Source organism: Emydura macquarii, unplaced genomic scaffold, assembly GCF_026122565.2.
Source record: "Emydura macquarii macquarii isolate MOO-44397 ecotype Brisbane River unplaced genomic scaffold, CSIRO-AGI_Emac_v2 contig_2422, whole genome shotgun sequence".
NCBI classification, from domain to species: Eukaryota; Metazoa; Chordata; order Testudines; family Chelidae; genus Emydura; species Emydura macquarii.
The window spans coordinates 1,373,280-1,398,625 of NW_027132559.1; positions in this window are offsets into that span (position 1 = coordinate 1,373,280).

Sequence of the window (25,346 nt, forward strand, 5' to 3'; positions counted from 1 at the left end):
GTTGGACTTTCAGAAAGCCTTTGACAAGGTCCTCCACAAAAGGCTTTTAAGCAAACTAAGCAGTCAAAGGATAAGAGGAAAGGTCGTCTCATGGACCAGTAAGTGGTTAAAAAGAAAGGAAACAAAGGATAGGAATAAATGGTCAGTTTTTACAGTGAAGAGAGGTAAATAACAGAGTCCCCCAAGGATCTGTACTGGGACCAGTGCTGTTCAACACATTCATAAATGATCTGGAAAAAGGGATAAACAGTGAGGTGGTAAAATTTGCAGATGATACAAAATTACTCAAGATAGTTAAGTCCAAAGCTGAGTGCAAAGAGTTATAAAAGGATCTGACAAAACTAGGTGACTGGGCAACAAAAAGGCAGATGAAAATCAGTATTAAGTGAAAAGTAATGCACATTGGAAAAAATAATCCCAACTATATACACAAAATGATGGGGTCTAAATTAGCTGTTACCACTCAAGAAAGATAATGGAATGATCATGGATAGTTCTCTGACAACATCTGCTCAATGTGCAGCAGTCATCAAAATAGTTAACAATGTTAGGAACTATTAGGAAAGGGATAGAAAATATCATAAAGCCACTATATAAATCCAAGATACACACCTTGAGTACTGCGTGCAGTTCTGGTCACCCCATCTCAAAAAAGGTACATTAGAATTGGAAAAGGTACAGAGAAGGGCAACAAAAATTATTAGAGGTATGGAACAGCTTCCATACAAGGAGAGATTAAAAAGACTGACTGTTCATCTTGAAAAAGAGATGACTAAGAAGAGAGGTCTATAAAATCATGAAGGGTGTGAAGAAAGTGAATAAGAAAATGTTATTTACCCCTTCACATAACACAAGAACCAGGGGTCACTCAATAAAATTAATAGGCAGCAGGTTTAACTCATAAGAATGTACTTCTTCACAAAACATACAGTCAACCAGGGCCCGCACATGGGGGGGAAAAAGGGTACACTTTACCGGGGCCCGGAGGGGCGCGGCTCAGGCTGCAACCCAAGACATTGACAGGATATAATACCTTTGTAATGACCAAAAAGTTACCAAATAGTCAGCAAACTTGTAGGACTCTCAGGCTGGGTGTTACGTTAAACAAAAATAGCAAATGGGGGGGAGGGGCATTTTTCAGAAATGTTGAATATGTAACAGTAATTTCAGAATTCAAACTTTTTTCCTGGCTCATGAGATTGTATGTATGGGATGAGGGATTGTGGTATGTGTGGGGGAAGGGGCCCATGTGACGAGTTTGTACTGGGCCTGCAAAAGTTATGCTTGAGCCCTGCAGTCAACCTGTGGAACTTATTGCCATGGGATGCTGTTAAGGCCAAGAGTATAACTGGGTTCACAAGAGAATTTGATAAATTCATGGAGGGTAGGTCCATCAATAGCTATTAGCCAAGATGGACAGGGACACAACCCCATGCTCCAGTTGTCTCTAAACCTCCAACTGCCAGAAGCTGTGACTGGATGACAATTTCACTTGAAATTGACCTGTTCTGTTAATTCCCTTTGAAGCACCTGGCACTGGCCATTGGCAGAAGACAGGATACTGGGACTAGACGGCCCATTGGTCTGACCCAGTATAGCTGTGCCTGTGTTCTTATGACTTAGGTTCGATACTGTTTTTCTGTGGTGGGTCTGAGGCAACAGATAGGTTTGAATGATTTCTTCAGAAATGTTACTCAGATGCACAGCTCACTGAAATGTGCACTCAGATTCAGTTCTGAATAAATTGCTTCACTGCATTGAGGAGTAAACAAAGGGGAAATGATGCAATTATTTTACAGAGAAAGGAAGTGAACAGAAAGAGCCAGCAATAGGGGCTGGCATGGGAGTTGCCCTGTTCAACAGAGTTTAAGGAAAAAATCTAAATCTAGTGAGTGGCGACCAGAGATACATGACCCTTCTCTTCACATCTAAAGACTATGGTTCCGCTTTGAGTTCTAGGTTCTGTCCCGTGCTGGGCCACCACTCAACCATTCAGGCTCACTCTTGGCATCCCTCCCCCACCATGCACCCTTTTCTATATGTCACCCCGTAAAGGGCTGTGGAGCTACAGTAAAACAAGGCTAACCATGTCTTATAAATTAGGATACAGTTGGCAGTTGTGAACCAGCACCAGTAGCTATTTTAATCAGTTCTAAGGAAACTTTAATCAGTTTGCTACAAAAATTTTTTTTTTTTTAAAAGTCATCACCCACATATTTTAAATTAAGTCAGAACTCAACAGATGTCTCCTCGCTCCAGTCCAGTCTGTGTTTTAGTGCTCGTATACCTAACCTTGCCCCTGATTTTTAAACTCTAGAAACTGTCAGGAAGTCAGATATATGGGATTTTACAAACCAAATAAACACACGCTTCAGCCACAGATCTCAACAATGGGTAAGTATCATTCTCTCTATTTTACTGTGAACACAGTGGTGAAATGTCTTGCCTAAGTGGGCAAGTGAGTGGCCGAGCTAGAAGTAGTAGTAATAATCTGCAATATGGTAATATCCAGGGGCCCCAACAGAAATCACTGGTATGCACTGCACAAACACTTACTGAAAAACAATCCCAAAGCACCTACAGTCTAAATAGACAAGATGGACAAAGCAGAAACAGCCACAGTTTGCCAAAAGTCATCATATGTCAGTGGCAGAGCCAGGAGCAGAAACCACGTCATCTGTTTCACAGTGCATTGTGCTACCCACTGGGACTTCAGTAGTCTCCCCTTCCCAGGATTTTATAATCTAACAGACAACAACAACAAAAATGAATCAACAAATCAGAACCAAACTAGAAACCACAACAGAAGAGGGATGGAGATGACTGGTAGGAGATAAGAGTAGGAAGAATTAATGGATGCACTGGGTCTGAAGGGAGAGAGGAAGGGTATTTGAAAGAAGATATAGGAGGTTAGTTGTTTCTAGGTGGCAGTGTGAAATAAGGCCTAAAGCAGAGGGTGGGCAAAGAAGATGATAAAGGACTAGTGGGAAGAGGTGATTGGGGAAACAGAGGAAATACAGGGGGGAGTGGGAACAAATGTGGGCAGAGGTGTAAGGTGGGGGTGAAATGATGCAGGACTGAAAGGTCAGGACAAAAAGCATAAACCTGATGTGTTAAAAAGGAGGATGCTACTCAAATAATTGTAGAGTGCCAGGGGAGGAGGATGACTCTAGCAGCTGCATTTTAGGTAGACTGGAGTAGAGAATGGTGAGATGTGAAGAGATCAGGGAGGAGAAAAATTACTGTAAGGAATCCAAAAATGTCTAAGGCATAGTGTGATGGAGTTCACTCACCAGAGCAGCACCTCCTGCTGGCCGTCTGAGGGAGTAGCTCTCTCGGTCAGCATGCCCTCTCCTGGTGGTGCCTTTCCCACCACCTTCTCTACCTGCAGACCCATCTCAGCCCATTCATGACTCAGCCCTCTGGACATGCCTCCTTCCAAGTTTTCACCTTTCCAGGAGGAAGTATCTCCTAGTGCTATAGTCCAGCCACTTCCCCAGTGGCAAGACGGGGCGGAAACTCAGGCTCACTCACTATTCTGGGTCCTGGCTCAGGGACCCCATAGGTAGCAGCCTCCTGCTGCTCCTCCTTAACTTCTCCACCAATACTGCTTCTTCAATTCACTGGGCCACTTCCCCACAGCCTTAGCACCTTTGCCCTTTTTGCAAGACCTCCAGCCTGCAAGTCCCAGCAGCCAGCCAAGAGCCCCCATTTGTTTTCCAGGTCCTGGCCAACAACTGCTTTGTCTAAGGTGCTACCTTCCTGCTGCCTGCTAGGAACATAGTTCTCTCTCCTTGGACTACCTGCAGTAACTGACTTATCTCTGGCCCTGCCACTCCTTTTATGTAAGCCCACTGGGCCTTGATTGGCTGTTCCCTGCACAGCCTCCCTAGCCTGTGTTTAACCCCTTCCTTTCTGGTGTGGGGTGAACACCCCATCACACATGGATAAGAATTTTACTTATATGGAACAAGAGGAAGAGATAGGGTTTTGTTATTGAGCAGAGGAAGTAACAAGATTTAAAGAGTCTGGGGTAAAATTTTCTAAAATACCTTGGGGAATTAGGCTCCTAGTTCCATTTTCAAAAGTGGCTTTGGCATGTAAGTGCCTAAGTCCCATAGGCTTTCCGCAAGACTTAGCAGTCTAAGTCTTAAGTCACTCTTGAAAATGGGACTTAGGTAACCCTCTATGTATAGGGAGAGAGGAATTAAAAGTGACAGAGTATGTGACGTTGGGAGAGGGAGGAGAATGAAGTTGTCAAAGACAGAGAAGAAGGATTAGGAAGAAAGACTAGAAATTCAGCTTTGGAAGGGGAGAGTTTACGATGGCAGAGAGTCAAGTTGAGCTGTGAGACTGAACAGCGGTAGAGATTAGGGTAGAGACTAGAGCAGGCTGATATTTTTTGGCTGAAACGGTTTTAGGCAAAAAATGCAGACTCGGTGAGAGCAAAAGGTTTTGTGAATTTGTGTTGGTTTCACCAAATAATTCATGACTAAAATAAAAATCCCCCAAAAGTCTAAACTTTTCATTGACACTTTTGAAACACAACATTTTGATTTTTTTATTTGAAACAGCTCTTTGTTTTGAAATATCCTACAATTTTCTTTAAAACACCTAAAAGCCTTAAATTCATGAAAAACATTTCATTTCGGATTGGATGAAACATTTCATTTGACCCAAAATGATTTTCTTTTTGTTTCATTTTTCAGAATTGCCAGTGAATCATTGGCATAAAGGTGATTTGGGAATCATCGGCATTAAGGTGGTAATTAAAACTGTGGGAGCAGATGGAAGTCACCTGGGAGAGAATATCATGGGAGAAAAAGAGGAAGGGGGAGGCTGATGATGACTGATCATGCTGTTTCTAATCAGGACAAAAATGGACAAAAATGTGTTAATCTACAAACCAGGAACAAAAGGTGGTAAGAACAAGCAGGTGAACAAGATCAGGTGAATAAAAAAGTATGGGGAATAGCCACAAAAGTTTAAAGATCAGTTTGCCAGAAATCAACCTGAAACGGTATCGTTAGGCTTCCATTAGTCCAGCCTTAACATTCGTTGAGTTTAGTCAATCATCTAGTACAACTAACTGCTTCAGATTCTAGCAGGTTATCAATATAATTGTGCTCCCTGATGGGCAAAAATTTGCTTACAACGAAGCAAATAAAGGAGCCACAGCATCTGTTCACTCCCTCCTCTTACATCCCCACAGCATACACTCAGCATTATCAACTTAAGGTCACTTTTGTTAGATGACTTTGGACCCAGGTGATGTGCTGTACTTTGCGTTCTCAGCAACATGTGTCAGTTGCAGAAGAAAAGTGGATCACGTGGACACCGCAGCTTTTGTGTTACGCCTCGTGCGCAAACTTCCCACCCAAGTGACCAGGCTATGCACTGCTTCAGAAGAGATATCTCTGACTGAATGGAAATATAACCTAACTCTCACTGCAAGACAAGCTTCTGGGTTTGTCTCATTCCATTTCCATAGGGGGCTCCGTTAAAATCTTGACATTCATTTACACACTGCAGTAGGTGAGGATACCATGGTATTTGGAATAGTCCCATTTTAATTATAAGGAATACTGCAAGTGCCAAAGTATTCCAAGATACATTTTTCAGGGAGGTAAACTTTAGAGGTCAGAACTTCAGCTGCTGTAAATCAGCTTAGCTCATTGGAATCACTGGAACTACATCCATTTGCACAAGCTGAGGATCTAGCCCTGTGCCTATTCAGAGCTGCCGAGATTCTGACCCAAGAATTGTAATAGAAACCACCTAGAGTAACTAAACTACGGTGCCGACCATCAAAATGAGAACAGTTGCTGCAAAAAGATTTTGTCTTTGTAGAAAGACTCTTAAACCTCTTTTCCCTACACAGTGATCTAGAGAAGATTTCTTTTGCCACAAAAAGGAAATTGTGGGCTGTAACAGCAGATATTTTCAAGTGTCTCTCACACCTCAAGGACAATAACTTCATAAACGCTTAGCTACGCTATGTAAATAATGATATTTCTGAGGCACCTCTCACTTTGATACCATAGAACAGCCCTAGGCTGTTGCTTGGCAGCAACTGAGGAGAGATTAAAACAAAAACAAAATCAGACAACTTTCTTTATATGAGGTTTACCAGTAAGTAGCTCAATACACCCCGAATCAGAATGCCACTGCAGCAATCAACTAGAAAACAGCAGAAATGTTTGCTTTGACCAGTTGCCCCACTTCCACTTGTTTCCAAAGACTGCTATTCCACTTGAGTCATGCCAGTCACACCCAAGAACAAAACCGCCCTGTGCTGTTAGTATGCATTGTATTTATGGCGGTTGATTACTCAAAGTAAGGCACTTTCACTCTTACAATACCCACAGCTGTGTGGGGTGGTTTACAGTTCAAATGGTCCCTCTAATCTTAGAAGAGGTTTGAGGAGTTGAGGTGAGAAACCATAGTGTGGGAATGTGGTGAGGAAAGACTAGAGATCACCTGTTTATGCAGCTCAAGTGATGTGCTCATCTTGATGGCTCAATTAATATGTATATTAAAAGAATAATAGCCGGAATTGTTGACTCACGTCTTGTAAGCATTGCCAAAATATGGGTCTTAGACACTGATTTGTGAGAGAAGAGGGTGGTTTGGTGGCCCAGAAATGGAAGAACATTCCAGGCGTAGGCAGCAGTGTGGAAGACAGGCAGATGAATGTGAGAGAGATGGACAAACAGGAACTGAAGCTGCAGCTGAGGAGCTGAGACGCCATAATAAAAGACCAGTTTGGCTATGGAGGGTGTGGAAAATGAAGACAAGAAAAGGAAGACAAGGAAGACCATTTTAGAGGCTGTATTTTGCTGATCCATTGCCTATCTATGACTAACAGCACAATGGATTAGTTTTCTCAGTTCCCGCGATCTAGACACCGTGTTTGTGCTGATTTAACTAGTTCAATTTGGGCTGTGATTGTTCTACAGTCAAAAAAACTCAAATACGTCAGACATCACGATTGGTAGTGTGACAGTTTCCTTTCTGACATACAGTTATGTGATCGCCATCTATTCACCATGACTCACCATGGCACACAGACTGAATTTACTGTGAAGTTTTTCAACAATTTTTTATCTTGCACATTTCCTGCAAGAACTGGTAAAATATGTTTCCTGAAAATGAAGAAAATGAAGATAGCAAAAAACTCCTATAAAAACAGCACAACGAGCACAACTATCATGCAACTTCCTGTTTAGAGATACAGCATCAATATTACCAAGAGATAAGTTTCTCCTTAGATCTCATGCATAGATGTGAAAACGTGTGCATTCATCACTTAATGTTATTTGGATTTGAATTCCAACCAGGACTGGGCTCCAGCATGCTACTGTGCATACACAAGTCCCAAAGAGTTGACAGTCTAGCTAGAGAAGGAAGACAAACGGTGGGGGAAAGAAGTATTATTATCATCCCCTATTTCACATGGGAAACGAAGGCCAAGAGAGATTAAGGAATAATTTCATTGATCTGTAGGGAGTTGTGTGGCTAAGCCCCTGGTTAGTTTTGACAATCACAACCTGCACAGTTTGCCCTAGGTTGTGCACACACAGTCTTTGGCAGAGCTGGGATTTGAACTCAGCTCTGCTTAGCCACAGTCCAGTACTTTAATCACAAAGACCATCCTTCCTGGGTGTCTTAAAATCATGGTTTTACATATTAAAATCTTGACATTTCCTTTGATGATTTGATAAGTCCCCACAGCTTCTTCTGTAGCTTTTCACAATAACAGCCTGAGGTGGGAGGGATCTCTGAGGAGAGCACAATTTTGTTTCTAGGGCAGACAGTGGGCACCCTAGATTGAACTTTATAATTTTATCATGTCAGTATTTCTTTAAAGAGAGAAAACATGCCAGGGCCAGTAATTAAATATGACACCCCACTTCTGTCATCTGAGGCTATCCAAGCATTTTACAAACACTTAATGTATTTAGCCTCCCAATAGCCCCAAGAGAGAGAGAATTATCCACATTTTATAGTGGAGGAAACTGAGGCACAGAGAGGTGATGTGACTTGCTCTAGGTCACACAGGGAGTCAGCAGCCAAGCCCGGGCTCACAACGAGCATGGCATGGGGGGAAAAAAGGCAGGATTTGGAGGGGCTGTGCAAGGGGATGTGCTTCTCCCCCATGGACTGGAGCCCAGCTCTGCAGGAATCCCAGGAATGTTGTCAGACACGGGTATTGAGAGGGATGAGGTGCGGGGGTCCACCACCAGGCAGATCTTCCAGTCCTCCTTCCTGTGGAGATGCAGAGATGCTAGGAGTGTGAAGAGTTCTTCCCTGTAGGCTGTGGCACAGTTTGCTTTGCCCCAGTCGAGATCCCCAGCACCCAGCCACACTACTAGGGATGGGAACTGTGAGGACAGTTTGTGCCTCTGGGTAGGTCTGCACTGCAGGTGGGAGAGTGCTTCCCAGTGCGGGCAGACAGGTGCACTAGCTCTGCTCAAGCTAGTGCTCTAAAAAATGCAGCATGGCCAGGGCAGCACAGGCGGCAGCTCAGGCTAGCCACCTAAGTATGTTCCCAGGAGGCGGGGCAGGACTGTACTCAGGTGATTGGCTGCCTGTGCCACGCTGCTATTTTTAGCATGCTAGCAGGAGCAGAGCTAGCACGTCTGTCTATCCGCACTCCCAGCTGCTGTGCAGACATGCCCTCAATGTCAGCTCTACATACACATTTCCACACTGGCACAGTGATGGACATTATCTAACTAAACTCCATGGAAGGCAGTGGTTATTCTCCCATTCGCAGCACCCTCCTGTCCATTGTGAGGCCCGTGGAAAGTGTGGAAAGAGATGAGCTTGAATCGGTTCTGAAAAATAGCAGGTCCAATGAGAAGTTTTTAAAGCAAGCAGGGGTGATGGAAAAAACTAAAATGACCAAAGAAAGAAGATACAGTGATTATATTTTTTCTCATTTCCAAATTTAGATTCAAGTTTTCCTAATGTACTGACAGTATCATACTAAATTTGACATCCTTTCAGTTTCAAGTGTGTGTTCTTGACAGTCAAAACCGTGGACATTTGAAACCTGAAAGTTTGGAACTTGATCTAAACTTTCCCCAACTTTGGGGTATCCAAATCTAGGGTTTTGGGGGCAACTACATCTCTAAAATAAAGCAAGCAAGCAAAGCCAAGCGCTGGTAACAGCTAGTTAAAGTCAACTGAGCATGTGCTAGGAGCTGAGACAATCAAAGATCTTAGCAAGGAAGTTGGGGGCGAAAAACTGAAGGAAAAAAAGCAATAACATTTTTTGGGAAAACAGGATTGGGAGGGATCAAAGCACAAAATGAGAGAGATCTAGAGTAGCCAAGGAAAGCTCTGAGAGGATGGGAATGGCAACAAGGAAAAGTTGAGAGAGAACCAGAGAGCAGTGCAGGTAAACTGAGTGAGAGTGGCCAAGGATTCTCTGATATGTACCCTTCGTTTGGCACGTGCTTCAGACTAATAATCTTTTCTGGCTGCTCACCACAATTCATCCACTTGGTTTGCTGCACTGATCTGACTGATATTTGAGGGACAAAATTCTGGTCTTAGTCACACCAGTGTGAATGCAGGGTAACTCCCTTGAAGCGAATGGAGTTAACTCCATATTTACACATCGTAAAAGAGTAGAATTTGATCCAAGGGCAGCAAGTCTGCTTTGTGCAGATCTGTTTGAATAAGACATGACTGGGTTTCTGCTTTTGGCATTACAGATATGCAGAGGGCTTCAGTTAGCACTTTATGCTCTCCCCATTTGGAGTCTGCCTTCCAGCTTTACCATTGCTGGATCACTAGTTCTCCTTCTCTGTGGCACTGGAACTTCCACTCTGCATCTGGGCAAAAAGGAAGGAATTCCTCCAAAACATGAACACCACAAAAGTTTTGCAACACCCAAAAGCATGTCACGTGGACAAAGCAGTGTAAAGGCGTTCTGTAATATTATTATTTTATAGCACCCTAAAATATGCTGGGCACTTTAAATAAATGTGAAAAAGATGATGCAGCTCAGGGAGAGATGAGGCAAAGGTGTCTGTGTGCGACCATTGCAACTTCTGTATTCTGAAGGTTATTCTAATTTATGCCTGACTGCTCCTGGCTCCAAAGGACCCTTCTGGGAGCAAGGAACATCCACAATGCAGAGATGCTCCAGCCATGGCCCATTTTTTCCACCAAGTCCCACTACCCTGTCTCCTCCTACTCAGGTGAAATTCCCAGGTAGCCAGTTCAACTGTTTCTCTACAGTTGTGCTAAGCAGCCAAAGCTGGAGCCCAAATCCGGCCTGTGAGCTCTGCACCAGAGTACTTGGTGTTTAGGGACCTGTTGGCGTTATTAATAATGTTTGAAATTATGTCAATGTTAATTCTTTAATTTTATATTTTTTCCTACAGGATCCAATTCTGCACATTGAGTAACTCACATGAGTGCGCCCTTGGGAGTCCATTGGGCTGCTTGTTTGAGTAAGTGCTATTCTGTGTCTCATACACAGAGCATAAAGGTTCTACAATCAGGTCCTGAGCAGACAGACCAAAACTGAAGTCTGGGGCAGAGGCAGGGAGGGGAGAATGTATTTAGCACCTGATATCTCCCTTCCCCCATATTCCTGTTTTTATTTGTTGTAAAAATGAAATAATTGTGTTTGGATTGTCATTATAACTTTCCAGTTTAGCTTATATCCATTAGGAAGGCCTTTAAGCTAAAGTCCTCTAAAGCCAATTTTATACTGGAATAAGAGTGTCCACAGGGGGGTAATATCAGAATAACTATACCAGTAAAGTTATACTGGTATGTAGCTAAGACTGATGGCTGAGTCTAACTGATGGCTAAGACTAAATAGCTGAATCTGACCAAGTCATTTTATCTTACTGTGCCTCATTTTCTGTATCCCTGCCTCACAGGGATGTTGTAGGGCTGAGTTTAATACTTGTGAAGCAATTTAAAGTACTTAAAAGGTATGATAGATGTGTAAAGCATTATTGTACTCTTGGGCCAATGTGCATTTGAACATAAACAGATTGCATCAGGTACATCTTATCTTATAAGTCACTGAAAGATAATAGCAGTAGGTGGGGGAACTGTCATATGAAATTAGGCAGTACTGTCATATCAGATGAAAGGCAAGCAAAATATAGCTCTCTTATCTGATCAGATATACCATAATTCTACGTTTCACCCAAGACAACTCCTCTCTTTAAATTGCTCCACAAAACCTGACTTTCCTTCATTTCTGTGAAGTGTTTTGTGGATGTGTGTATGGGCACTACAGATGGGGCCTGACTGAGCTCCAAAATTCAGATCCAGATTTCAGATCCAGAGTTTTGGTTCATCCCAGAAGAGCGATAAGATCCAAGCTGTGAAGTTCAGAACTAACTGAAACCTTCCCTAAGTTTTAGGGATTTGGCTCAGCCCATTGTACACTGAAACTTGTGAAAGATCACAAATATTTAGTGACCATCTGCCTCAATAAGCCAGCCTAAGACATCTCCAAACATTTTACAATGTTAAATTGCTTGAATTAAATAACCAGCTCTCCAAGAGCATCTGAGATCTCCCAGAACTGATCCTAGATACATAAGTGACCTTTCCCAGAGGGTCAGCTGAATCCCTTTGGGATTCAGTTCCAAGAAGCTATGGACTCTACACATGCATGAGTCTCACCATATTAAATACCCTTTGCACCACTCTAGCAGTGCAAAGAGGACTTAAACTACTCAATGGGCAGATGAGGATTCCTCCAGTATAATGGAATCTTTGGTTGGCATAGAGGGTGGGAGAGGATGTGGCCAGGGCATATTATCTTCCCCACTGACATAATGATTCCTGGTTGCACCTAATATTAGAGAGAGAGCAGAAAGACACCATTAAATCCCTTGGTTAAACTGACATTCCACAGGATTGGATTCTCCAGAGCCTTGCACTTCATTAACATCTGTGGAAAGTGGGTCTTCATGCTACCATTTGATCTGGACATTGCACTCACTGCACAACGACTCCCCAAGGTGCAATGCCATGGAAAACCAGGTCAGTTGTCTCGGAAGAGATGAACTTTCAGTTTTTCCAGTCATAAATTTGTCCTTTTCTTTAAACCTCCTACCTCCTGAGTTTCCTTCTGAGGCTTGATTCTGCAGGCATAGGAGTCAATGGGAGCACAGGATCAGTCCCTTGAATGGCCTTGTACTGAAGGTGCAGTGAGTACTTTACAGATATAGACCAGTGTGACACGCTGTACCCCATGTACCCCCTTATGGTGTGGTTTGTATATCAGATCATTCAAGTTCATCCTTACGGTGTAAGTGTGTATTGTCTGATGCAAAGTATGCCCTGTAAGGTGTTTTTAGAATGCTCATGGCATACTGAACATCATTGTTATGGGCCAAATTCTGAGCTGTCATAAATCAGCCTAGCTTCAGGAAAGTCACTAGAGCTCTGCCAGTTTATGCCAGCTGAGAATCTGGTCCAGAGATTCACAGAGAGTGAAACTTGCTCAACCCTCCCATCAGCTGCTTTCTCTAATCCCCTACCCCCTCCCCAGCTAGCGATTTATTGCCAACACACGAGTTCAGTCTCTGGCTGTGGCCAATAGCTTTCACATGTTGACAAAACCTTTATCAACTAAAACAGTAGCATGGTTGCAATCCCATTTAATTCCCTCCCAGTGTAGCCATTCCTCTGCATAGGAAAAAATATTATTTGTGAATGCATTTCAATTATGCTATGCAAAGGCTTTGAAGACAAGTAATTATGATGCTTTGGGGTTCAATCCAGACCAGTGAGGGGCTGTGTCACCACTTGTCCTGTAGCTCTGTCTTACATGCTCTGCTGCTGTGACTCACAGCCCTGACACCAACAGCCAGCCTACAACAACGCAGGTCACACCTGGGCTTCTACCACCGAGTGACTTTTTGCAGGGTGACCCAAACACCCTCCCAGTCCCAAATGTCCCCCAAACTGTCTGCCCTGTAGTGTCCAGCCCTCTTGCTGAATGCTTACAGAAGTTATTGAGTTCACAGCTCCCTTAAAGAGACAGTATCCAACAGCTTATTACCTTAACTGGGGGTGAAGAAACATTTTATTTAATCAGACCCAAATAGATTTATAGTAAAGGCAAAACAAGTTTATTAATCAAAAAGTCATAGGTATAAATGATACCAAGTGTAAGGAACAAGGGTAGGAAGGATTACAAACAAAAGTAAAAATATACGTCTAAGACTAAAACTTAACTTCAGCAGGTTACAATCTTGGCCTAAGCAGGTTTCTCACCTATAGTCCGTTGTCAGAGTTTTCAACTCCCTTGGCTGACAGATCCACTTTTCTCAGCTGTACAAGAGCTCTGGCCGCTTGCAGCTGCCCAGCGCATGCCAAAATGGCTTTCTGTCCTTGTCTCTATCTCCCTAAGTTCAATGGCCTTGCATCAGAAGGCAGGAAGCCCTCCTGGGGGCTCAGCTTGCTGTGTCCACAAGGGAGCTGATGCCATGTTAATGTTTGCAGTCTCCTCCCCCTGTTGTGATAGTTAAGAGGCTAACCCCCCACTTTCCTTCCAGAGTTACTCGGGAGCAGGCAACACTCACCTGTGTGCCTGCTGTTGTTGAGAGTTATGGAGATCCTGAGTATCCCAATGGTGATGTTGGATAGGTGAGAATCCTCTATCCACCCCTCTGCTGCAGTCTTTTTTACTTGGCGGTGCCTCCTGGCTGGGTCCTGTATACTCTCATTGGCATGCCTTGGGAGCTTCCTGGAATAAACATGAAGTGATCTATGCAATGGGTCTAACTCAAAAGTATCAATTACAAACAATATTCAACCAATATACACTTAGATTAGAGTTAACACACCTTTAGCAATTTTTAAAAACATTATATAAGAGATTGAGCTGAGTTAAAATGGCACAACCTATTTAAATCAGCAGTGGACCCTTCAACAAATCAATTAATAAATGCAATTTACAGTAATGAATGAAACTTAACCAACCTACATTTACACTGCCACCATTAATCCACCCCGGAGTGTTCACTCCTCTGAATTTCAGAGTGTTAAACACCTGCTTACGTGGGCGCGCTTGAAGATCTCGATTCTGGGGACAGCACTCTGTTGGTCCAGTAAAATAGTTCAGCCCAGGCAACGAAGGGCAGAGCAATTCTAACTTGGGATCATTCCAAGCTGCACAACGCCTCTGATGATGGGAGTTGTTATAAGCAAAGGTCAGTAACCTTGGATCCTAGTTAGCCAATACGTCCATCTCATCTTTCTCAGATTCAGAGAAACCCCTGACCAGGCTGGTCAGAGAAGGAAATACGTATTCTTTGCCTAGGGCAGACTGGGCTTATGTATTGGTTACCAACACATTTGAAGAACATAATTCTAGCACATATTTGTAACTATTTGTATACACCCTGTACATATATCACACCCTGGTTTGGGGGACCACGTTACCTTTTTGTATATGATACCTTACATGATATTTTTTAGATACAGATTATGACAAGTTCCAGAGGGGTAGCCGTGTTAGTCTGTATACAGCAAAAACAACGAGAGTCCTGTAGCACCTTAAAGACTAACAAATTTCTGCGGGCAGAAGCTTTCTGACAAAGTGGGTTGCAGTCCACGAAAGCTTACGCTACCGGACTCTCGTAGATTATGACAAGTGTGTTAGGTGTAGTGAGTATGTTGTTGGGCCTGACAAGAGGTGCCGACACAGAGCAGTGAATCACCAATGGGCCTCTGTGTCAACAGTAAATACTTATAGACTTGGTGCTCATCCTCTAAGGAATCCAAAGATTGAAAAGGAAAAACCCAAAGGCTGAAAACCCAATATTCTTGTGGTGGGCGGTGCCACCAGCTGCCAGCTCTAGGGGAGGCCCGTGCTGCAGGAAGAGGACTCTGGCAGCATTGACGTGTGTTGGATTTTTTTGCAATGTGGTCTTGCCACACTCCTGCAGATACCCCTGATCTTACAATACTGTGATACCAGTTTACCGCAGAAGACAAACCACACTGAAAGACATTAATAGGCTATTAAACTGATTGTTTTTGAAGCCCCAGTGTTTGGAGATTAACCCACAAAGCCCTGCCCAGGCTTTATAAGACATCAGTCCCCTCAGCCACCTGACCTCTGCAAGACACATGCCCTTCAGTTAAGCAAGGAGAGTCAGCCAGCAGAGGGAGCCCAGGCAGTTTGCACACTACCATGGAACTGCAGCAGATGGCATACTTGAACTGAAATAACTATTATTACTAATGCTCAGTGGCAAGATGCTCTTTAGCAGAGAAGGACAGCAGCTGGTCCTTTTCATGGGGATGGAGCTGCTCAGTAGAACACTAGGAAATAACACAGCTGCCTGCCTACTGAGCAACAAAACTAAAGGCCCCCACCCAGTGCGGGTCACTTCACCTGGAGTAGTGGTTGCTCAGACTTCTGAAAATGAGACCCAGAGGGCTCAGCTAGACTTGCACTTATGTCAGCAAAACTTTGTCACTCAAGGGTGTGAAAGAAACACACCGCTGAGCGACAAAACTTTTGCTGGCATAAGGGCAAGTGTAGACGAGCCAGAGTTAACACGGGACAGCAGGGCTACACAGACATCCCAGCTGATCTGCTTCCAGACTGAATGAAAAAAATCCTAGTTCTAATCCACAAAGCCCTTGCTGGGTACAAGCTTTCTCCAAGACAGGCTTATTCTTCTACTAAGATCACTGTAGACACTAAAATATCTCCCCAGGTCCGCCACAACTCTATGGTAACAGAGAAGTTAGAGTATTTTATATTTTTAATCTCCTGGAAGGTTGCAACATAGCACTACTTTATTTCTTAGAATTCAGAACAATTACACACAAGAACCCAAAATCCCAGAGACACAAAAAAGGCAGCTCCCTACAACAGAGTGGTACGTCACACCCCACCTTACTCCACGCTGGTTCTTTGCCGATGGACTTTGTTCGTACGCTTCCCTACAGAGCCCCTTGCCTGCAAGCAGGAGCAGAAAACTCCTTAAAATTAAACTGATATCTTGTAATTTTAATACAGTTTTCCGTAAGTGTGTACAATACAGGCCAGGATTAAAAAAAAAGCTCTTGGTAATAGAAGCTTGGTCCTGCACTACCTTGCCAGACAAGTATGCCTGTGTTCGGCTCTGAATGCAAGGCCCAGCTCTTTGCACAAGCTTTCCCCTAGTAGAAATAGTTTCCCCCCCACACACCCTCTGTCAGAATAACCCACAAAGGGCAGAAGTGGAAGGCCAGGAGAAAAGAAAGCAGTATCACAAGATGGGGAGGAGGAGGAGAAAAAGCAGAAGGAAAAAACAAACAAACAAGAAAAGGTAAACGAACAAGAATGGGAAAGACAGAGAGAACAGAGCAGTTTTGAGGTATATTTAATACTACCTTTAACTGGTGGCCAGTGCTTATATATAACTATGCCCCTTAGAAATAGCCAATATCAATACCTAACATTTTCAAATGGAGACAGACAAAGGGTGTGTATGAGAGAGAGAGAGAGAGAGAGAGAGAGAGAGAGAGAGAGAGAGAGAGAGGACGTACTGTATATTTTTTAGACAATGAAGACACATTGGCATACCAGATGGACAAAGCTAACCAGCTAACAAGTGGGGGGAAGGCGGCGCGGCTGCACATGAGCAGGGAAAAGGAATTTTAGCTCAGCTATAAAGATGGGGGGGGGGTCTGAGCTCAAACGATAAGCGATTGAATCAACTGCTTGTGTGCAATATTACTGTATTATCAATGTGTATTGTGTATGATCTTTTCTGAATGCCTGTAACACACAGTGATGAATATCACTGAGAAATGTGTGTATTAACACTATATAAAGAATTATGGATACTTATAAATATTAGGCTGTACAGTCTGCCCAGACAGGAGGGAATGTCACAGCTATCTACCTGTCTCCTACATAAATTAAACATAGCAGAATCAGAAAAAATGGAGACCCCATTTACATACAGGGGGTTGGGAAGCCCATAGGAAGGGAAGAACAGCATGAGGTCCTCCTGCCTTTTGAAACAAGTTCATTGAATTTTGGAAGATATAAGCAAGGACAGAAACCAGCTTTGGCATCCATCACTAGACAGACATTAGGGAACAGGGCTCTTGTAAACTAAGAAAGATGGGTCCTTCAACCAAGGGGGAGGGGAGAGGAAGGGGAAGGTTGAAGTATCTGGAATTGAATATAGGTGAGAAACTTGCTTAGGTAAAGACCTTTCACCTAAGAAGATAAGAGAAGCCAGCACCTTGTTCTTTTGTGGAAGGTCCTGACAGAGGGAAAGCCGTGGCTGGGAAGAAAAATGACAGGCTAGAGAAACTATCTTGAACAAATCCTGTACCTTGCTAGATTAAGTTTTAGTCTTTTAGATGCATGTTTTCACTTCTATTTGCTCGTAACCATTTCTAATTTTATTCCTTTTTTCTACTCAGCCAATTTGTTTTATTGTACTATAAACCAACTCAGTGCTGTGTTTGCAAGAAAGGGTATATTCACCCCAGCTAAATTAATAAGCTGTGATGTGTTTGTGCCTTTAAAGGAACAAATTAACTATATTATTTCTCTGAACTGTCCAGGAGAGAGCTGGACATTTCAGGACAAACAGATTTGGGGAAATTCAGGCCTAGAGGTGTGTTGGGGTCATCTGGCCCCCTACCTTTTCAAGTCTTAGTGGGGGGGGAGGGGGTCATGCTTTTTTGTAAGTCCAAAGGACATCGCCAGCACAGAAAGGTTGAGAAACACTGACCCACACTGATGCCACTATAGCGGTTTAAATGTAGACATACCTTAAGTAGGGCCTACATTCTTTATACCCAGATGTAAACACTTACATTCAGTCATATTAAAATGCATATAGTTTGCTTGCACCCAGTTCACCAAGCAGTATCGATCACTCTGAATCAGTGACCTGTCCTCTTCGTTATTTACTACTCCCCCAGTTTTTGGGTCATCTGCAAACCTTATCACTGAAGATTTTATGTTTTCTTTGTTAGGTCTTTGTTAAAGCTGTGAAGTAGCGTAGGGCCAGAAATCAATCCCAGAGGGACCCCATTGGAAACATACCAGCTCGCTGATGATTCCCTGTTTACTGTTACATTTTGAGACCTATCTGTTAGCCAGTTTTTTATTCCATTTAATCTGTGCCAGGTTAATTTTATATCATTGTAGTTTTTTAATCAAAATGTTATGTGATACCAAGTCAAACACCTTACAGAAGTCCAAGAATATTATGTCAGCACTATTACCTTTATCAACCAAACTTGTAATCTCAACAAAAAAAAATATCATGTTATTTGACAGGATCTATTTTCCATAAACTCATGATGATTTGCATCAGTTACATTACCCTCCTTTAGTTCTTTGTCAATCGAGTCCCATATGAGCTGCCCCATTATCTTGGCCCAGACTCAGGTCAGTCTGATAGGTCTGTAATTACTAGATCATCCCGTTTATCCTTTTTAAAAATTGGCACAACATGAGCTTTCTTCCAGTCTTTTGGAACTTTCCCAGTGCTCCAAGACTTATAGAAAATCAGCATGAACAGTCCAGTGAGCTCCCACCCAGCTCTTTTAACCTCTTGGATGCTAGTAATCTGGATCTGTTGATTTTAAAATATCTAACTTTAGTAGATTCTCCATCCAACATCCTCCAGTGTTACTAGTGGATGGGAAAGAGTGTTATCATCACCACATGATGAGACTGCATCATTTGTTTTTTTCCCTAAATACAGAACAGAAATATTTATTGAACACTTTTGCCTTTTCTGTATTATTATTGATAATTCTATCATTTCCATCTAGTAATGGACCAACACCATTATCAGGAATCTTTTGTTCCAATATACTTGAAAAATTCCTTTTTATTTTCCTTAACTCTGCTGGCCATAGCTCTCTCCTTGTGTCCCTTGGCTTCTCTTATCAATTTTCTACAATTCCTAATATCTGATTTATATTTATTACCATCAACTTCCCCTTTCTTCCATTTGTTACATAAATATTTTCTACAACTGATTTCTCATTCCCTCTAAACCTAGTTGGCTTTTTAACCAGCTCAGCCTTCTTTCTCAATTGTGGGATTTGGCTTTTTGAGCATTTATTAAGGCAGTGTTTCTCAACTTTTTTGTGCTGGTAACCCCATTTGGACTTAAAAATTTGTGACCCTCTCCCCTCCACACTTAGACTTGAAAAGGTAGGGGGCTGAAGTCACCCAAATCTCACTGCCTGGTGCTAGGACTGAAGCTGCCAGATACCAAAGGCCCATGGCTGGGGTGAAGCCACCTGAGCCCCACCACCCAGGGCTGAGGGTGTAGCCACCCAAGTCCCGCCACCCTGGATGGACAGCCTGAGCCCTGCTGCTGGAGGTGACAGCCCAAGTCCATGACCCCCCCTGAACTCATCCCGCAACTACCCTGGGGTTTTACAACCCCCAGGTTGTGAAACACTGATGAAAAATCGGGATGGGGGTTGGGGGTAATAGGTGCCTACATAAGAAAAAACCCTAAATATCAGGACTGTCCGTAAAAAATTGAGACATCTGGTCACCCACGAAAGAATTCATCACAGTCCTTAAAAGAATTCCCATGACAGAGCACATTATAGACTGTTAAAAACTCCTCTGTGGATCTCAGCCTATGCTTGATACAACATACAATTTTATTCAAAACCTATTGATACCACAGAGGTTGTGAAAGCTGGGAAAGATGTCTTCTGCTCTTTGTTGGTGCTACAACAAAGGAAGAGGAACCCAGATGCATATGCTGAGGGACCGTCCAACAGTTAGCAACTGTGACACAGAGCTGGATACAAGATTAAAATAATGTTCAACTTCATCAGACAAACCTCAGCTGGAAATGAGATCCTAGGGTTTCACTCGGCCACCAAAGCTTTGATTTGTGAGGGTGGCAACAATCAAGTGCATGACTTTACCAAAACGGAAGAGTAGTTTTATGCTCAGAATAGAGCAGTGGCTGTCTGAGTTAGCAACCAAGGAAAGTATAGTTTATCTATGTAGAAAGCCATTATATGAATGAAGACATTTGGACCCTGTTTCTAGATACATTTGGATAAAAATATCAAAATGGCCCAAAGAATGATGGACCTGCATTCCACCTACCCCCTCCTACTCTCTTCTCCCTACTCATGCATGTCTTCTCCTATTTTATTAGTGTTACCCCCCCTCCCATGTTATGGCTGTGTAGTATTGTCTGGGTTTGTATTTTCCAGTTGTGCAGGTTTGACAAATTGTAAAATTACGTAGTTCCATCCCCCATGAAGTGTGCAATATTTGGAAACAGATATGCTGTAAGTCATTTGCCTTTTTGTACTTTTCATTGTCTGTTTATGTATGAGAATCAATAAAAGATTAATCAGAAAAAAGAAGTTCTGGGAAACAGTTGAAGGCAATGGGAGGCACCCATAGGCACTTTTGAAAATCCCACTAAGTACCTACTTTCATCTTTAGGTAGGGTCACCAGATAGCAAGTGTGAAAAATTGAGACAGAGGGCGGGGGTTAATAGGAACCTATATAAGACAAAGCCTCAAATATCAGGACTGTTCTTATAAAATCGGGACATCTGGTCACCCTATCTTCAGGTTCCTAAATATCTTTGATAATCTGGCCTTAAGTGACTTAAAAGAAAGTCTCTGGCAGAAATAGGAATCACCCAATCTGTAGGTGTCTTAACTACATTCTCCTCCTTCCCCTCTAAAAAACAATATATCCCTCTAAAGAAATAAATTAGTAATCCTTAATAAACCTCTTCATCGTGATTATCTGTTTTACAGCAAACTCATAAAGAAACAGCCTAAGGATTTATAGATATGCAAAACTGCAGGAGGCACTGGTTTTTCAAAACCTCATCAGTTAGGTTTTGGTTTTTATGCAGTCTAACTGAAAACCAGAGATGGCTTGGCTCTAAGCCCATTTTATTAACACCAAAGTTATTTTAGCAGAGGAAGAGCATGTGATATTCAGGTATACGTTTAGGATAAATTATTCTAGTTTTGGCTCAGCTCTCTATATATTACAATACAACCTGTTTTCATGTAGTAGACAAGATCACTAGATATGGGCCCAACCACAAGACCATGGATCCAAACACCCGTTAATGCTGGCAAAGCTGGGTTTTACCTCATAACTTCATGGCTGGTCTATATCTGTAATATCACAGAATCATAGAAGATTAGAGTTGGAAGGGACCTCAGGAGGTCATCTAGTCCTGAAAGCAGGACTAAATCATTCCAGCCAGGGCTTTGTCAAGCCGCAGCTTAAAAACCTCTAAGGATGGAGATTCCACCATCTCCCTAGGTAACTCATTCCACTGCTTCAACATCCTCCTACTGAAAACCTTTTCCTAATATCCAACCTAGACTTCCCCCACTGCAACTTGAGACCATTGCTCCTTGTTCTGTCATCTGCTACCATTGAGAACAGCCTAGCTCCATCCTTCCTGGAACCCCCTTTCAGGTAGTTAAAGGCTGCTATCAAATCCCCTCTCATTCTTCTCTTTTGCAGACTAAACAAGCCTAGTTCCCTCAGCCTCTCCTCATAAGTCTTGTGCTCCAGCCCCCTAATCATTTTTGTTGCCCTCCGCTGGACTTTCTCCAACTTCTCCACATCCTTTTTGTAGTGGGGGGCCCAAAACTATGGCCCAAATGCAGCCTCACCAGTGCCAAATTGAGAGGAATAATCACTTCCCTCGATCTGCTGGCAATGCTCCTACTAATGCAACCCAATATGCTATAGACTTTTTGGCAACCAGGGCACACTGCTGACTCATCTCCAGCTTCTTATCCACTTTAACCCCCAGGTCCTTTTCTGCAGAACTGTTGCCTAGCCATTCGGTCCCCAGTCTGTAGCTGTGCATGGGATTCTTCCGTCCTAAGTGCAGGACTCTGCACTTGAACCTCATCAGATTTCTTTTGGCCCAATCCTCCATTATACTCATTGAACCTTCAGTACAAGGCCATCCAAGGGGCTGACTATGGATCTGATCCTATGATCCCATTGATTGTTATGCCTGAAGAATCAAGCCTCAGAAAGAGGTAAGAGATTTAAAAAAAAAAAAAGGATGAGAATATGACTGAAAAAGCTGAAAGTTCTCCTCTTCCGAGACAACTGACCTGGTTTCCATGGCCTTACACCTTGGGTAGTCATTGTGCAATGGGTGCAATGTCCAGATCAGATGGTAGCATGAAGACCCACTTTGCACCCACTTTCCACAGCTGTTAATGAGGTGCAAGGTGCTGGAGAATCTGATCTTGTGGTGCGCTCAGTTTACCTCAGGGATTTAAAGCGTGTTTATGTTTCCAAATATTTTATGCTTCATGGGATGGCATTACCTAATGTTACAACTTGTCAAACCTGCAGACCAGAAAATACAAACCCAGAGACATTACACAGATATAACATGGTAGAGTAGGAGTAACACTATGTGGAGGAGGTGGCCTGTCCCTCCCGGTCAGTCTCAGAGGGAGGCCATGCCCTCTCATGGCCACACCTGTGGGAACAAGCCTTAGGCAGGGGGTTAGTTCTCCACAGTTTATAGTCTCAAGTGGGGCAAGGAACGTAAGCAGTCTATCGCCCTCGGTCCTCAGGTAGGGCTGGGCAGGCAAGCAGTCTATGGTTTAACAAGGCTTCACAGGCCGGAGTGAGGCTGCTACCTCATGAGTGGGGTGGCAAGGGCAATGTGGGTCCTCTCGATTCCACCGCATCCCAGGCCAGGGCCTTATCAGTGGCAGAGCGTTCTGCCACTGGTCAGCGGGGCTCCAGCCACAACTCACTGACAAGCGCTTGAGTGTGAGCCCAGCTGGACCCAAGTTGGCTACCCCTGGGCTACTTTCTCCACCCCTGCACACGTGTACCTGCGGCCAAAGGTCTCATTATCCGTCTCCTCGGGATACTTTGCCAATGGCAGTCCAACAAATCCCTTGCTGTCTGGACTGTTCAATGGTTCAGGCAGGTCGGGTAAGTCCTAGAAGCAGCCGGGGTCCTCACCAACTCCTCTCTCCAGCAGTGGCCAGGAGGCATCCTTCTCCTTCAGCGGCTGCCTCCTGTCTGAGTGGAAGGGCCTGCCCTTTATACTTCCAGTTCCTGTTCTGGCTCCACCCCTCTGTTTGTGGCATGGTGGGCGTGGCTTCCCTGGCTCCGACTTCCAGGGGTTGAATGGCAGTCCCTTCCTGTCAGTCTTGGAGGGAGGCCACGCCCCCTCGCTACACATTAATAAAAGGATTTCTGTTCTCTCTCTAGTATTAGGGACCATTATGTCAGTGGGAATGATAACATCCTCAACTGCCCACTTAAGTAGTTTTAAGTGATCTTTGCACTCCTAGAGTGGCGAAAAATGGATTTAATATGGCAAGACCCATGCATATACAGAGTGCATGTCTTCTTGAAACTAAAATCCAAAGTAGTTCAGCTGACCCTCTGGAAAACTCACTTCTTTATTTATGATCAGTTCTGGGAGATCCCAGATCATCTTGGAGAGCTATTTGTTTAATTCAGGCAAAATTTAACATTGTAAAATATTTGGGGATGTCTCAGATTGGATTCTTGGGGCAGATGGCACTAAATACATGTGATCTTTCAAAGGTTTCAATATACAGTGGGCTGGGCCAGATCCTTGGATGGGCAAATTTGGATCTGGATCTGAATTTTGTAGTTCATTTAGGCCCCCTCTGTAGTGTCAATACCCACATCCTCTATACACTTCACAGAGATGGAGTAAAGTCAGATTTTTGTGTTGTGATTTAAAGACAGGAATTATTCTGAGCAAGACATAGGAATATGGTATATTTAATCAGATAAGAGAGCTCTCTCTTGCTTGCATTTCATATTCATGACAGAACTGCCTAATTTCATGACAGTTGCCCCACTGTGAATGCTATTATCTTGTAATGACTTAGCTCATAAGATGTACCTGATGAGATCTGTTTATATTCCAATGCACAATGGCCTAAAAATACAATAATGCTGTACACATCTGCCCCACCTTCCATGTGAATACCTATGCTTCACAAGCACTAATAAATTCAGTCTCATATAGGAAAGTACAGATGCAGAAAATGAGGCATAGTGAAATAAAATGGCTTGGCTCAGATTCAGCCATCTCGGTCTTATCTACATACCAAAACAGTTATACTGGTTATAGCAGTATAGTTATGCTAATATATTGCCATGGAGACACTCTTATTCCAGTATAAAAGTGTTTTTGGGGGGTTTAACTTAAAGCCCTTACCAAGAGCTAAACTGAAAAAAGCCACTCTAAAGCCCAGTCTACACTTAAAAAGTTTAATGGGCATAACAATGTCAGTAAGGGATAGTTTTGCTGCTAGAAGCCCAAACAGAGATACATTTATACTGATAAGATGCTGCTGTAAATATAGCTTATTTCACCTCGCCAAACCATAATAAGCTATGTACAAGCACTGTTGTAGCAGTATAGCTGTCTACATTAAGGTTTTTTAACTATTTTAACTATGCCAGCATAGTTAAAGCAACAACACTTTTAAATGTAGATAAGGATTTACACCAGAGTAATACCAGTTTAGCAGTATCAGTTTAAATTCACACTTTGGGATGTATCAAAAAAATGTTCCCGGTAGACAAGGCCTCATTCACCTACTTGTTAGAAATTTTCACAAGCACTTCCCTAATAGGTATAGTGCACATATACCTCTTTAAGTACTGCAAGGCCATATTCAGAATGCCCAGTGCAGTGAAGACTTTGGCCTAGGTGTTCTAAGAACTGAATAATCAATGCAGAGGTCTTTGGCACACTTGAACCCAATTCCTAGAGTGTGTGTAGTGATGAGAAGCAACAAACAACATTTAAAGGATTACAGTACAGAATATTCAGAACTCAGTTAATACTGCAAGTATGTACCCACAATTTTTAACTGTTTGTTTTCACTATCTAGCTTTTTATAAGCTTGTCTGTCAATGATGGGAACATTATGCAATCTGATTTAATTTCCTCTTTATTAGTGAAAGAGACAATTCCTTTTTGTTTTTAAAGGTGATACGTAAAGGAATATCCATGTTTGTGCCCTTTTTGCATCTTCATGATATAGAAAGCCCTTAAAGCTTAAATAAAGGATGGAAAGGAAAAGAGGATTGAGTGGAGTTTCTGCTTCTGCTCACATTAGAAATCCAGGCCTTGACTCTTTTGGTGTTTAGGCTCTTTAGATAACTCAAGAACTGATAAGCTTTTGACTGTGCAAAAGAAATCTGACTAATAGAGGTGGGAAGGTGTTTTTATTCTGAATGTCAAAAATTCTGGCTTCTGTTTGATTTTGTTAATATTTATTTATCTCATGTGCCCAAAGAACTCTTAGGAGAAAAGCT